The sequence below is a fragment of the Macaca fascicularis genome, chromosome 15, assembly GCF_037993035.2.
Source record: "Macaca fascicularis isolate 582-1 chromosome 15, T2T-MFA8v1.1".
In the NCBI taxonomy this organism is placed as follows: domain Eukaryota; kingdom Metazoa; phylum Chordata; class Mammalia; order Primates; family Cercopithecidae; genus Macaca; species Macaca fascicularis.
Window position 1 is genome coordinate 90,465,862 of NC_088389.1, and position 16,437 is coordinate 90,482,298.

Consider the following 16,437-nt stretch of genomic DNA (forward strand, 5'->3'; position numbering starts at 1 on the left):
CCTGTCATAAAGGTACACTCCAGTTCCCCTCTCTCGTTTCTTTTCTATAGCTTTCTTATTTATTATTACTGTCTCCTATTAGATGGTATAGTTGATTGCATAGGGTAAGTGTCCAATAAACGATTGATAAATGAAAGATTGACTTAATTAATTTAGAATGGAATTAATGCATTCAACTACTTCAACATATCAGAAGATACATGAAAGTAAAGCAAATTGCTCCATTTTTTCATGCTACTCCAGGGGACTCAGGCGCATTGTGTGAGCTCTTTCAAACTGCTTGAGGTCAGAGCAACTCTACACTGACTATTTTCTGCTTCCCTACAGGGCTTTCTACTCTTTGTGTTTTCCTTTTTGTCTTTCTCTAATATTTCTATAAAGGCGCAGTTTAACAAAATATGTGTCATAGCATTTTTAAGTTGATTCGGGATCTGAGTTTAGTTGTAATCTGTAGGGTGCCATAATATACTTTGCAAAGCAGGTCACTGGTGTTTTGCTCAAAACTCTTGGTTATAACAAATTTAACCCAGCAGCCATTCTAGTGATTCTTCATATTCTGTGGTTCAGCTGGGCAGTTATTCCAGTCTGGGCCAGTTCAAGTGATTTACACTGTCTCTCTCATGGATCTGTGGTCATGTGGCAGGGTAACTATGGCTGCGTAATGTGGAATGTGTCTGGGATGTGGCATGCTGTTGGCTCTAGCAACAGAGGCAATTGGTCTCCGGAAGTGTTGGTCACACAGTGGTAGTCATGGGGCTCACAAGCAACCCCAGTGCTCAGTGACTTGCCAAGTATCTACTTGTGACACATTTACTAATGCCTCATTGTCAAAAGCAAGTCATATAGCCAACTCAGAATTAAGTTCATGACCATTTTCAGTCCACCACAGAGAGTGAAGCGAGGGTAGGTATTCTCGGGGCTGTATTTGGCTTCCTCCTGCCTCCGGCATTGCTCATGAACACCTCAGAGAAGGGTCATCATCCATATTCAGTCCCAGCCATTGTGCTGCCTACCTGATCGGGTCGCTGGCTGGATTGCCTGTTTGCTTGGCCTCCCTTCATCGTTAATCTTCTCCTGAAGCTGCAAGAAGTCTCCCAGGGCTGCTGCTTCATCCTCTGAAGAGTACAGTGAAGGTGGTTGGTGTGAATGCCTCTGTCCTCTTTCCATGCACCTCACTGAGGCTTCTTTATACAGCGCTCTGGGAGAAAAGTGGATACCAAATCCAAAAACACACGTCATACTCTGTCAAAAACTCTCCCATGCTGCTCAGCTCTGACACAGCAAGAAGAGAAACCTGCTAATACTTTGCCTTTTTGACAGGCACCCCCAAACCTACAATGATTTTTCCCAGAGAGAAAGAACCCTGTACTTTCCAAAGATCTGCTGACTTTTCCTATTCTCAGTTTTGTGTGTAGATGGGGTTTGGATTTGGATTTTGCTAGGGTTGTGGTTATTAGTAATAGGTCAGTTCTGTCTTCCGTTAGAACCCTGCAAGGAGGTGCCTGTGACCATCGCCTGGCAAAAGCAAGGTGATGGTTACAGGCCCCTGGTCCAGGTCATTGATAGCTTCCTTTAAAATAAATGATGGGAAGGGGGATGTATTGCCAGTCATTGTTTTCAACTTGAATCTTAGCTACAATTGAAGTACAACCAGAAAAGTTGTTCTCAAATCCCAACATAGATTATTTTATCTACACTTATTTGCTTAGTTCAACACATGGTCCTTTCTTTAATTGGAACAGGATGACTGGATCACATTTCTGGTTTGATCTATTCCAGGCTTGATTCTGCTGATTATATGTTGATAAAGTCTGTGAAGGTTTATTCTAGGCAAAAAGAGGTTGCTTTGGTCCTCATAGTCAACATTTTGTGGACTTTCTTCATTATGTTTGGAAAATTGAATTATTATACCTATAAACTTTATAAAAGTGTTGTTAGCAATTTCCAATTAAAACTAGTTAATGGTTCTCCTTCATGATGAAGTGATTGAAAATGATCATACTATTTCCCTCACAGGTTGTGATCTGAAGCTACTTAAAATGACTGGTACTTCAGGCTGCTGAAAAATTGTATCACTCTTGCATCCTTGTTAGTCTTCTAAATTTAAGAACTATTAGTCTTTATTTAAAAAAAGGAAAAGAGAAAGAAAAAAGACCTGCCATATACTCTCGTATCTGTAATAGGGTTTTGATTGTTGAAAAGAGGGGAAAAAAAAAAATGAGGTATGAAGCATATAAGGCTGAGATTAAATGGGTTTAAATTATGAACATTTTCATATTAAATGTCACTTAATGGAGAACAATTATATAAAGCAGAACATTTCCTCAGTGGCTTCTGAAATTGAAAAAAATTTTAATTACAAAATATGTTTGTGCTATGGGTCATGGGACCCAATGCCTACAGAGGTTAAAGTCACTTAAGGAAGGGCTTACCAGTTATTAGAAATGTATCCTTTGATATAATTATGAAGAAAGATAAAATGCTCCAAGGGAATAAAATAGCTGTTGAGCAAAAACCACCCCTAAGTGATAGTCTTACCATTTGTTTTCATAGGGATTTGCCATTAGGAGATCATGGGAATGCCAGGAGTGAAATCTATTCAATCGCACTGTTAATGCAGAACTGGGATGCTGTTGTTGGTGAAGAATAATTGTTATGAGAGCTATAGCATAAGCTCACTGTTGAAGACAGGCCCATGAAGAGAATATTCTTTTCATACCCTGCCTTGGTGCTATTGCGTTCTTATTTCTCTAGTCTAAAGAGCCTGACCCAGGCCTGTACAAAAGAACAGTTGACCACTGGATCTGCTTGGGTGTTCTTGTCAGGAGTTCTCAAAGTTAAAGTTGTAGACTATAGGGCCAATGGATTTATTAAAAAATCTTAGGACTGAGCTTTTATACTATCAGTTACATTATACCCTATTTCTAGGTTTCTCTTGGATATGGATTTAGATTTATTTAGATGATTGAAAATCATGATCTCTTCTTCAATTTGATGCTACTCTTTCCACAAATTATGTTGGAGCATATGTGTGCACATAGGCACATACGTGTCTCTTTGTGTGTATGGTAGATACGTTATCCAGTAGGTCATTTAAACAACTGAGATTTTGAGAGCCTGAAGATATTTCAGGGCAACTAATTATAATAAATAATGCAGAATATAGTTTTGATTTTACTATTAATTTCATACAATCTAGTAGTAGCAGTAGCGGCAGCAGTAGTGGTAATAATAGTAAAATTTTAAAGTATTTACTATATGACAAATGTACTTTTGAGTGCCATACATGCATTAAATCATTTAATATGACACTTCAAATTTGGGAGGTACCATATACATGTAAGATACCTGTACTAATCTTAGGAACATGACAATATTTATGTTGGAATGTAGGCCTATTTAAAATGCTAGAGCAATCATAAACCAATAGAAAACGAAAAACAACTTTTTGTTTTCCTAATAATGTAGATTGGGCCTTAAAATTTTCCAAATTCTTGGGGAATACAGTGAAAACTAAAGAAGTCTTCTATTTGTTCTTTTCAATCCTGACTGATTCCCTGTTATGGCTTTTGCTTTGAGCTTGGTTCAGTTCAAGTTAATCAGTGATGTTTGTGTTAATGTTGCACTCCTACATTAATTTTAATCTTCTTTCAGATGCTTCATGCCAGGAACTATGTGAATGGAGATCTGAATATAGATACTCTAAATGAAAGAGCCTGAAATGGCACCCTTTTTGTCTGATTGCATGGCTTGAAGCAAGAGTTAAGAATAGTGTCTTCTTTTGTAATGATTTTTTAAAAATTGGCTCAATATCCTAAGCTACCGTTAGAATTATTGGGTGTTTTTCCTGGATAATTTACAATTTGAATAATTTTATATTTCCTATTTAAATAATTTCCCTTGGGGTTTATATCTTGTGTTTACTTTTTTTTACTTCATCTCCCCTCTCAAAGTTGCATTACTTTCTCATATGCCCCTCCTCACAAGGCAAATATCCACACGTATTTTTCTCTATGTTTAAAATCTACAATGTAAAATAGTATAATTCCTCTTATCCCTTTTGGTTATTTAATAGGAATATGCAAAATGTGAAAAACATACTTGGAACATTGCAAAACCCCCTAAATATGGCTATTTCCCATACTCTGCTCACTGTAAATTCTTTGCTGGGTCATCTCATCCATCTACATGATTCCAGCTGTCACTTTCATATGAAAGAAACACAAATCTTGACCTTTCTGTGTCTCTTCTTGTGTCTTTTATATTAGTGACATCATCCCTGCCTGCCGACCTACCGTCATTCACGAAGGAACTGAGAGACTAGAAACTTGACACTGACTCTTACCCCATTTTTCCTTAAGTAAAATGAATACTTCCTAAAACTGGTGGAATGGTTCTCCAATATGTGTCTAACTCATCTCTTCTTTTCTCTTCCAGTGATCATAATTATAATTACATGTTATATCTACACATAGACTTCATCATCTCACATTTAAACGAATAGAGTAACTACCTAACTGGGCTTTCTCTTTGTCCCCCATCACTGCACTCCATTGACAGATTGCTTTTTAGAATGTGAAGATTTTTCTTTTACTTTCTTGGTTCAAACATATCCAGCTCTGGCCAGGCGCGGTGGCTCATGCCTGTAATCCCAGCACTTTGGGAGGCCGAGGCGGGCGGATCACATGAGGTCAGGAATTCGAGACCAGCCTCAACATGGAGAAACCTCATCTCTACTAAAAATACAAAAATAGCCGGGCATGGTGGCGCATGCCTGTCATCCCAGCTACTTGGGAGGCTGAGGCAGGAGAATTGCTTGAACCTGGGAGGCGGAGGTTGCGGTGAGCCGAGATCGCGCGGTTGTGCGCCAGCCTGGGCAACAAGAGCGAAACTGCGTCTGAAAAAAAAGAATCCAGCTCCAGCTGGGCGCAGTGGCTCACACCTGTAATGCCAGCACTTTTGGGAGTACGAGACAGGCAGACCACTTGAAGTCAGGAGTTTGAGAACAGCGTAGCCAACATGGCGAAACCCCATCTCTACTAAAAATACCCAAATTAGCCGGGTTTGGTGGTGCGTGCCTGGAGTCCCATATACTTGGTAGGCTGAAGCGCAAGAATCGCTTGAACCTGGGAGGGTGAGGTTACAGTGAGCTGAGATTGTGCCATGGCAGTACAGCCTGGGTGACAGAGTGAAAATCTCTCTCTCAAAAAAAAAAATCCAGCTCCATGCACATACAACCTAACAAATGAACCCCAGATTCTTTCCAGCTTCTCACAGTTGGACCTGGCCAGCCATCTTTGCATCATCCTTCCACAGACTTTGCACACTGTCTTCCTACCCCTCTCCCCAAACAAAAACATTCAAGCAGTAGCCACATTTCACCCTGAATCCACCTCTCATTTATTTAATTTTTCCTGGACCTTAGATTATACTTTTCCCTGTGCCTTCAAGGCCCTTTACTACATTTCTATCAAAATTATATTCACGCTCTTAGACTTACCTTCTTCGATCTCCAGCAAAATCATTATTCACCCCTGTGCTCCCTTAAGGTTTGATTAGTTGACACATTTTCTGTGTTCACATGCACGTTTTCACCTTACATGGTACAACTTTCGAGGGACTGTTTTTGGAGCTGTCAGGTACTGAGCAATGTTTTACACAGAGAGTCTGAGAGGTGTTCAATAAGTATTTGTTAAGTTTAACAAATAATACCGTGCTATTTAATGTTTATTGAACGTGATTTTAATTTTCTGCAAGTAATGTAAAAATGTGCTTTGTACAAACATACATATCCACACATAATTATATATGTATTTTTGTGTGGGTATATATCTTTATGATATTTATCAATTTTATCATGGGCTGATAATGGAATTAAATCCAATGCCTATGACTTTTCTAAAGTAGAAATAATAGTCACTTTTTTTTTTTTTTTTTTTTTTTTTTGAGATAGGATCTCACCTCATCACGCAGGCTGGAGTGCAGTGGTGTGAACATGGCTCACTGTAGCCTCAACCTCCTGGGCCCAAGCAATTTTCTTGCCTCAGCCCCCAGAGTAGCTGGTACTACAGGCACATGCCACCACACCCGGCTAGTTTTTATATATTTTGTAGAGACTGGTTTTCACCATGTTGCCCAGGCTGGTCTTAAACTCCTGAGCTCAGGCAGTCTGCCCACCTTGGCCTCCCAAAGTGCTGGGACCATGCCTGGCCCACTATGTCTCTTTGACCCTATCTTTATTTCTTTATTCCTTTATTTTTTCCTTTAAGTTAGTGTTTATTAAATTAAGTTTTTTATATCCTTTCTGATAAGCTCACTTTAATAAGTTTATTGTTTTTAGTTTATCATAAATTCAGGTAACTTTAAGATTTCTCAGACTGTTATGGGAAATGTGGATTCATTTGGACCTGTACTGACATCTTTTAGATCATCACTTTTGTACATAATATATTTTTAAAAGGTCATATCTACAATATTTATGCCTGTATCTATTATAACTTTATTTTAAAGAGATACGGTTTATGGAGGAATGTTTCACATACCAAGATAAAATGGTATGACAGTGGAGCAGGAAAATATTGTAGTAAGACAGGTTAATGTTAGGAGTACAGTTGGAATGCGCATACGGTCCATGCCATGGACTTCTGTGCCTTTGCTAAATAAGCCACAATTTTAGCTCCAAATCTCCTAACAGCTCCAGAAGTGAGAAAGAGGGAACCTGTGACACAGATGCACCATGTCCATAACATAAAAACAAATCAGTTCTTCAGAAAAACCATAGTATGGCCAGGTGCGGCGGCTCATGCCCATAATCCTAGGACTTTGGGAGGCTGCAGGCAGGCAGATCACTTGAGGTCAGGAGTTCAAGACCAGCCTGGCCAACATGGTGAAACCCTGTCACTACTAAAAATACAAAAAAATAGCCAGGCATTTTTGCGTGGTACACGCCTGTAATCTCAGCTACTGGGGAGACCGAGGCAGGAGAATCTCTTGAAAGTGGGAGGTGGAGGTTGCAGTGAGCCAGGATTGTGCCACTGCACTCCAGCCTGGGCTACAGAGAGAGAGACTGTCTCAAAAAAAAAAAAAGAAAGAAAGAAAGAAAGAAAAACCATAATATTCCCCTGAAACCAGAGGAACAGTTCTCTCCCATAGTTCTTGAGAACAAGGATATAGCCAAATAGTAAAGGCTATTCTCTGCATTATATGCATGTTTACCTTCACAACATTATAGGGCAGTTGCTTGCTGAAGTCCCTCAGGTTAATCTGTCGAATTACAACAAAACGCATGTCGGTTTAATCTGTTCTTCAGCAGATGAGAGAAAACGGTCCTGGTTTCTAGCTCTCTCATCCTTTAACCAAAATCGGTTTTTATATTATGTGGAGGAGTGGATGGAATTGCATAATTTCAGGTAATTCTTCATGATTATTACTCCTCTGGCCAAGTTGTTTTGACTGTCATTTTAAGATTGAGATCCCTGATAAGTACAGATTAAAGCAGCGCTATGTGGTGGGTTAAGTGAAGCATCTCAGATGTTACCATTGATCTGTGTTAAGGCTAAATAGGTACGTCTTCTTATGAAAACTAAAGAGGTTAGTGATATTATGTGCTTGGATAGGCTAGCCACCTGATAAACTGAGGTGGACAAAGTGAGCACTTCTATGTTTAGCTAGAGTTTGTGTAAAGTATGTTGGATTTCTTCTTGAGCAGGCTTAATGGGAAATTAAGGAATGACTACTTTATACCATAAAGTATGGCTATAGTGATTCAAACTTGAAAAACGATTAGGAAATTATGAACAAGTATCCATGTCATTCATTCAACTTGAAGCTAAAAGGCCTCTTTTAAACACCATTTGAACTTTTAATGGTAATCAATCAGTAGAAATAATGTACTTTAATAACCGAACGCGATAATGTCTCCGTACACTCAGTTATTGAAAATAGTCAAACACTTCAGAATATTTACCAAAGAGCATGACTTTGACTGTAAAACAGTTGGTCTGTATAGTCCTTGCCTTCTGAAAATCACTGTGATGAAATCTGTGATAGTTGACTGTTCTAGGAAATGTTATACATTTTATCAGGATGACATGGTTTTCCTTACAACTATCTCATATCCTACAAATCATAAATAATTTTGTTGAGAACTTTTCCATTTGATCTACTTTTTAGAAGAATAATCCAGAAAACCGCTTGTCTTATGAACTTAGGGATCCTGGAGTCCAGGTACCCCTGATTAACTCTGCTACACGTTACATTTGGAATCATGAAAAACTGAATGATCAGAAATGTGTCCCTGTGTGTATGAACGAACAGTATTATCTTTGTCAAGGACGAAATATAAGTGTTAAAACAAATAATATCCATGCTGTCAGAAAATCAATTCAAAAATCAACAACAGTTATTTCTGGAGAGTGAGAGATGAGAGTGGAGCAATGTACTGTTTGTTGTATCTATCACTAGCTGCATTTTTTCCTCACAACCGAGATAAACATTTAAAAACTATGGTTGTGTGTGCTAGAATATTTTTAAGCCTCTATCGTGTTAAGAAGCACCAGGAAAGTGAACATCCCAGAAAGTTTTGTTCTGAAACCCTGCTCATCGTGTTTTAGGAAAGTGAATTAAGCTTTGAAGGAAAGGACCTACAGAAGTGCTTCCTGACAATTTAAAAAAAAAAAAAAAAGGGCTGGCTTTTTAGTATGACCCAGCTGTTATTTTTAAAGAATTACATCTGTGAGAAAGCATACAACTTATGTATAAGTTGGTACAAAAGGAACTGCTGTTTTACCGTTGAAAGTGATGGCGACCGGGCACGGTGGCTCACGCCTGTAATCCCAGCACTTTGGGAGGCTGATATGGGCGGATCACTGAAGGTCAGGAGTTCGAGATCAGCCTGGCCAGCATGGTGAAACCCCGTCTCTACTGAAAATACAAAAATTGGCCAGGCACAGTGGCTGGCACCTGTAATCCCAGCTACAGGGGAGGCTGAAGCAAGAGGATCACTGGAACCCAGGAGGTGGAGGTTGCAGTGAACTGAGATAACGCCCCTGCACTTCAGCCTGGGCAACAAAGTGAGACTCTGTCTCAAAAAATAGATAGATAGATAGATAGATAGATAGATAGATAGATAGATAAATAATATATATATATTTTTTTTTTCCTGCAAGGTAATTCCTGCTCTTATCAATGGCAAAAGCAATTGCTGTTTTACCATTGAAAAGTAGTGGTGACTGGGTACAGTGGTTCATGCCTGTAATCCCAGCATTTTGGGAGGCCAGTACAGGCAGATCACTGCGGGTCGGGAGTTTGAGATCACTCGGGAGGCTGAGGCAGAAGAATTGCTTGAACCTGGGAGGTGGAAGTTGCAGTGAGCCAAGATGGCACCATTGCCCTCCAAACTGTGCAACAAAACAGGACTCTGTCTCAAAAAAAAAAAAAAAGTAATGGCAAAACCTTACTTTTGCACCAACCTAATGCATGTGATATGCCCAGTAGGTTCCCAGCAAATGGAAGTCTATGAGCCTTCAACCCCCAAAAACCAGTACTATGGTGGACTATGATATCCATTAAAATAAAACTAAATTAAAAATGTTTTGGCCAGGTGTGGTGGCTCATGCCTGTAACTCCAGCATTTTGGGAGGCCTAGGTGGGCAGATCATGAAATCAGGGGTTTGAGACCAGCCTGGCCAACATGGTGAAACCCCGTCTCTACTAAAAATAGAAAAATTAGCCTGGTATGGTGATATGCACCTGTAGTCTAGCTACTCGGGAGGCTGAGGCAGAAGAATCACTTGAACCCAGGAGGCAGAGGTTGCAGTGAGCCTAGACCATGCCATTGCGCTCTAGCCTGGATAACAGAACAAGACTCTGTCTCAAAAAGAAAAGAAGAAAGTGTCTTTTTCTCACTGGGGAAACATTCTTGATTATATTTTATCTTCTTCTGAGTTAATTCCTGAAAAATGACAACGTGTGCTCATGTAACTATAATTTACTCACAAAACCTGTCATGTATAATTTACAAAGCTGTACTGCATAATATTTTATCTTTATAGCAACAAACACTTAAATAGCATTGGTTATATTAGGGATCAGTGGCTGAAATACACGTTCTTCCTTCCTTTAGTGGATGCACACACATTATTTACTCAATAGCCTCATAGCCATCATCGCTGAGCACTTGAAGGGGCATTAATTTTGTGGTAAGCATCAAAACCATCCACTCATGGCTGTGGGGGGATGGGTGGGTTGTTGCCTTGCCATGTCAGTGAATTCAAGGCTGAGATAACTTTTTTTCTTGTCAATTTGCTGTCACTTTGTTAAGAATTAGAGATTACGTATGTTTCCCAAATTTATAACAATGTCAGTCTATTACAACTAAATGAAAATAAGCAACTCTGGGTTGTTTTCACTATGTAAGAAAAAGGTTTTATTACATCGATTCTGAGTATCATCTTATCATTGGAAACTTGTATCTATTTAATTGGCATGTTGTATATTAAAATGTGACAGCTGTGAGTTATCTATAAGGAGATTCTTAATTTCATGTCTTCATAGGACAACAACTCAAATTATTCTTCCTCTTATTTAGGAGACCATTGGCTGTCATACTCTTCATATTTTGTGAGTTTCTTTTCTGGCTAGAGAGAAACTACCCTGGCATGCTCAACTGTCTTCAAATTGTGGGAATTGAGCTATTAGTGGAGAAAATTGATGCAAATCCGTGGTATTTACAACCCATTCTAGACTGGCTCCCAGGAAACTTCTGGCACATCTGTAGTGAGGATGCTGAGCTCACGTATGTAGGCTGAAGCCGACATTTCTTGCCTTCATCCTGAGACAAAGCAGATAAGGAAGCAAATGGCTTACTATACCCAGCCTCTTTTGCTAGTTCCTGAAGGAAAAGGTGCATCAGTGTTCAACTGACAGATACTTGCTTTGTACTTAGTGCTGTGCTCCATCCAGAGGCAGCTCTGTTGGTGAGAGTCCTTCATTGAGGCATACTGTCGGCTTCATGAGTGCCTCAAATACATGACATTGTTCCCCAAGGGAAGACATGACTGAAAACATATGCAAGCAATCATAACATTTTAGAAAGCCATCCCTGATAATTCTCCTTCATTCCTCATCTTCAGAATATTACCAACCCTTGTAAAATTGACATTCAAATTATTCTGAACTTTTTCCACTTCTCCCTATTTCCTTTACTACTTCCTGATGTAAGTTTATGTTGCCACTGGGCCATCTCAGTACTATCCTAAATAACATGCCAACATGCCTACATCACTTTATTCTTATGTTTTGCTTTGCCTCAATGCATTTTTCATACTGCAGTTAAAAAGGCATTTTTTTAAAATGCCAATTTTGTGGTAAGTGACATACCCTCCCAATGCACATGCCTGCAAGCACTGAAGTGCCCGTACACTTGTATCTAGCTTTAAAACCTTTCTCTCCTTTCATTTGCTTTTAGGAAAAAGATCGCAATCCTTTATGTATGCCCTCAGGTTTTGCCTGAAACCCTTCTTCTAATTTGCTGCTTTTATTGAAGAAGAAAGTCAAGGTTTTAGAATTTATGTGGATGCTTGACAACTCTTCTATCTAGTTGTAAAAGATAAGGGATTTCATTCATGGAGCTTTTGGTAGTGGTTTTGGCTATTCTGGGGTAGTTTTACTTTGATTTGGTTATTTTCCAGATGTCTGAACTCCTGTTGAATAGCTTCTTAATATTTTTGGTATTTCAAAGCATAGTGAATACATTTCTATCCTGTGTTTGCTTTTATATATGATATTCTTTTGATAGAGAGTCACTTGAACTCAGGAATTTGAGGCTAGCCTGGGCAACTTAGTGAGAACCATCTCTATGAAAAATAAAAAGAATTTAGCCAGGCATTGTGGCACGTCCCTATAGTCCCAGCTACTCTGGAGGCTGAGGTAGAAGGATCACTTCAGCCTGGGAGGTTGACGCTGCAGTGAACTATGATTGCACCATTGCAGTCCAGCCTGAGTGACAGAGCAAGCCCCTGTCTATGAAAAAACAAAACAAAAAACCTAATTCCATTTGGTTTTTCTTTGGTGTTAAATTCAGGCTGAATTTTGCCATATAAATACAGAAAATTGTTTGCATTTATGGGAAATGTTTCTCCATAGATCTATAATACATTCTGAGACATATAAGTTATTTTTAACTGCTTATTCATGTGTTCCTGTAGTTTTCATTTTTTTTTCAGTGAAACATTTTATATGTGATGTTTGATGTTTAAAGATTTTGATCTTTTTATCTTTCAAGACACCCTCTAAAGAAAACTACCATTACCTCTGTTTTCAGAATCAATTTTATTCCGTCAGATAAAACAAATACCTACCACAGTTTGCCTTTAAAACGATAAAAACTGTTACTGAATATGGTAAAATAGTGAAATGCTCTTTTCAGAAAAGTTCTTTAGACATATCTGAGTCACTTTATTTTGTTCCTCTTGATCCCATTCCCTTACATTATTAAAGACTAGAGGGTCACAAGCATTTTCTTGAATGTGTTCTTGTTCCAGGAGGAGAGAGCTGTGATGAGCTGAGGGGAAGGTGGATTGTTTCTAAAATTTTTGAAAGTTTGGCTTAAAAAAAAAAAATTTGGATTTCGGAAGCTATTCTGAGTCTTAAGTTAATTATGTTTTAATTGGAAGGAAGACCCTCAAAAAGTTTGTCTTCTATCTTAAACTTTTATCAGACTTTATCATTACTCTAAATAAAATCATAAATGTCCATTATGTTATTAGAATATTGATTTCTCACATTTTCTTTTCATGAGCTTGCACCTTGCTCTTGAGTATCACTCAGTTTTGTTCATTGTAATTAAATACTTATGTCTTAATTTTATATGAATTCACGTATTTTTAGAGCTAACTTTTTTCAGATATTGTCATCATTTGTGTAAAATTGGTAATAACAATTGGAATGTCATTTAAATAGTCATGGTGTTCAAGAGGGCCTCAAATAAAGTAAAATATTAAGAATGTTTGTCAGAGTTGGGAAAACAATGCTTGAGTATATCTAGCTACCCAGAAGCTTTCTATGGGAATAAGTCTATGTATTTCTGATAACATGAATTAATTATAACAGTTTACTTCTATATAGTTTAAAATTTTGAAATGATCCCAATCTTACAGAAAAATAGAAACTACAGTACAAAGAACTTATTTTTCCTGAACTATTTGAGAGTTAATTGCTGACATGATGCCTTGCCTATCATTCCGAAATACTCAGGTTTATACAAACAAGGCATTCTCCTACCTAACTACAATGGAACTAACAAAATCAGGGAGTAAACATTGATGCATCATAGCCATCTAATTCTTGGATCCCCATTCACTTGCAATCACATTTTGCCAGTTGTTCTTACTTGCATTTCACCAATTATCCCTGTTCAAGTTTTTCTAATTTTCCACAGAGACTCCAGTTCAGAATTATATTTTGTACTTGTCAGCCTGGAAGAGTTTCTCTGTCTTTCTTGGACATTTCTGACCATGATAGTTTTGAAGATAAGAAGGCTGTTATTTAACAAAATGTTCTTGTTTGGGGTATTGCTGATGTTTACTGGTGGTCATATTTAGGTTATGACTCTTTTCCAGGAATATTGTCGAAGTGACGTTATATTTTTCTCAGCACATGAGTTTGAATTATCCTATTGGTGATGTCATTAACTTTGATTTTTTAATCAAGGTTGTTTCTGTGAGCCTTCTCCAATGTAAAGTTACTAATTTTTCTTTACATATTTTATTTTAAATATTTTTAAATTAAAAACTTCAAAATTATTTGTCTTTAATGGTATTTTTAGGACTATGACAGTGCTTAGAATACAGCAAAATCATGTAAATGGGAGCACCATTTTTAAAATTATTATCATTGGCATCCGCAGCAGCATAAGGAGCATCATTTTTAGTTTCTAATTGCATACTGTAAATTTAGGAGATGCTTAAGACTTTCCCCATCACTTAATCTCTCACAGAGTGCTTTCTTTGTATTTAATAAATTTATGTAGGGATTCCCTTTGATACTATGTAAAGATACTATTTCCCCTGAAACTTTTAATTTACTCAGTTATTTATATCAGTATGGATGCATGCCTTTATTTTATTTAGTGTGTTACAACTTGTTAATATTGTCTTTTTAAATTTTGTTGTTCAAATTGTCCCATATTTGGTCAATAAGAGCCCTTTACGCTGGCTTCTGTGTACATTTAGTATATACCTTTCATTCTATGAGTATTTTCTTATACAACAGAATAATTCCAGGTGTGTCTCATTCTTTCCTTGTCCCAGTCCTAACTGGAATCAGTGATTTCTCTAAGGAGTTTTCTGAAGGGAAGCTTTCCAAAAGGAAAGTGTTTCCTTTCACTGGAGAATGGTATTTAGAAACCAAGATCTGAATATAAGGTGTGACCACTGCTCTTGGGTATTACTTCTCCCAGCCTCTCTTGGCTCAGCTAGGGAAGATATGTTTGGTAAGTTTATATAAAGAATGTGTATTTGTGTATGCATACTCATTTACAAGTCATATATATATTAATGTATACATATATTTAAAATGATATATATAGTATAGTATGTATATGTCATATATATATACAAATGTACATATATATATTTAAAAATAGGTGTTCACACCAATACTCTTAGTTCCAATCCAGCACTACACAATTGATTCTGATTTTCCTTTTTTATAACATTTGATGGCTTAGAAAATTTGCATTTCCCAAAATATAGTGAAGCAACCACATTGAATGTTTTTTGTAGTCTCTTTTGATTGAGCTTGTTGGTTTGTAACTTTCTACAAAGCTAACAAATAATGGATGCAGGATCCAAACCCAAGTCTCTTTCCATGTTTACTATTTTTGTCTTTGTGCCTCTTTTTCTAAAAAACAAGAATAAAAAAAAATTTTCTAAAAATAATAAAATTCACTGTATGATTTAAATATACATTTCTGTAAAGTGGTTAATTATTTGAATATTCAAAGTAAGGTAAACATTTGTATGGATGTAAAGGGTGAGTATAATGACACCTGCTTGTTGCTAAATATAAATTGACAGGGAATAATGAGATTTGTGAAAGTGGATGGATATTGGATTTTATCTAAATGAAGCCCAAAGAAGGGAATAAATGTGTTTCCCTGATTCCTAAGTATTTACTTAAATGTTCAGGTATTAATAATGTTGCTAGGTAGGAGGAGAAGGTGCTTCTTTTTTTCTCAATGAATTTATTTGATTATGAATCACAAAAAGGGTAATCATTTGCTAAGGCCAAGTACTAATAACAGTATGCCTTAACTTAATGGAATGTAATATTGGAGCTACCACATTTAGACAAATCATAATTAAATCTAACTGGGGTTTATGTTCTGCTATGTAGACATTACTTCGTAATTTGTAGGATAATTGCATACATTGCTTCTAAACAGTTTGTTTTATTCTCTGCCAGGAGTGCCTTGCAAACTCCTCAAAATGTGAGGAATATTTCATAAAATGGAGCTTTGCTCTGGAATGCTCTGTGGGTAGCTGGTTGGTATGCTGAATATTTAGTAGCTGCTAATGAGGCTCTTAGCTTATCAATGTCCAATTTTCTATTCCTGCATGGCATAATTCTATGAGAAATCTTTCGAGACTCTTGTATCCAGTGACTGCCTTTAAGAGATACCTAAATCTACTCTGAAATAAAAGCTTAGCTGATTGATTTATAGCCATATTAAGACAAGCATACTATCTGTATGTAATAACTTGCAAAGAGGACCGTGGCAAAAAATTATTGTATCTTGTTCATAATTACTTTTTTGGGAACAGATCTTATATTTATTACATATTCCATTTGGAATGTCATGTATTAACTGGCAGTTTTTTTCCTGCTTTATATAGTTTCTTTCTGACTGGACTAGCATTTGATTTGTAATTAGAAACTACTTTATTTATATGATTTTTTCAATTTTATTCATATGCATAACATTTTGATAATGGCCCAAGAGCCCAACTTTGCTAGGAAACATCGATTTGGCTTTTATTTCTTTGCTCTTTATTTTTCTGTTTTCAGTCCCTTATTCAATTCACTTACAGGAAAATTGACTTTGAATAATAATGGTCATGATGTCAACACAGTACAAATTATACCCTGCTGCCATCTGGAATGGTGAAAATAAAAGCTTTATTTACACTGTTTCCTTTAAGAAAAGAATGTTTTTTTCTCTTCTTCAAGGACTGTATTCTGGAAAGAAAATGGTGGTTCTTGTTTGTAGCCTGATACTGTGATTCATTTTGAAATATAATGACTTGAAAACTCATTGTTCAACAAAGTAGCAAATGCACCAATGATAATCTTCTGCCTTCCGGCCTCTGAGACACTGAGCTGTCTCCCTGTCCAGACAAAGCTTTGGAGTAGTCATTATTAGTCCTATATAACAGA

The 16,437-nt window shown here is 37.2% G+C and overlaps 1 protein-coding gene across 50 annotated transcripts in view; it reads left to right on the forward strand.

Moving 5' to 3' along the window:
* The window catches only part of PTPRD (protein tyrosine phosphatase receptor type D), a 545,821-nt gene that overhangs the window by 307,321 nt on the left and 222,063 nt on the right, over positions 1-16,437 (forward strand). The window lies entirely within an intron of this gene.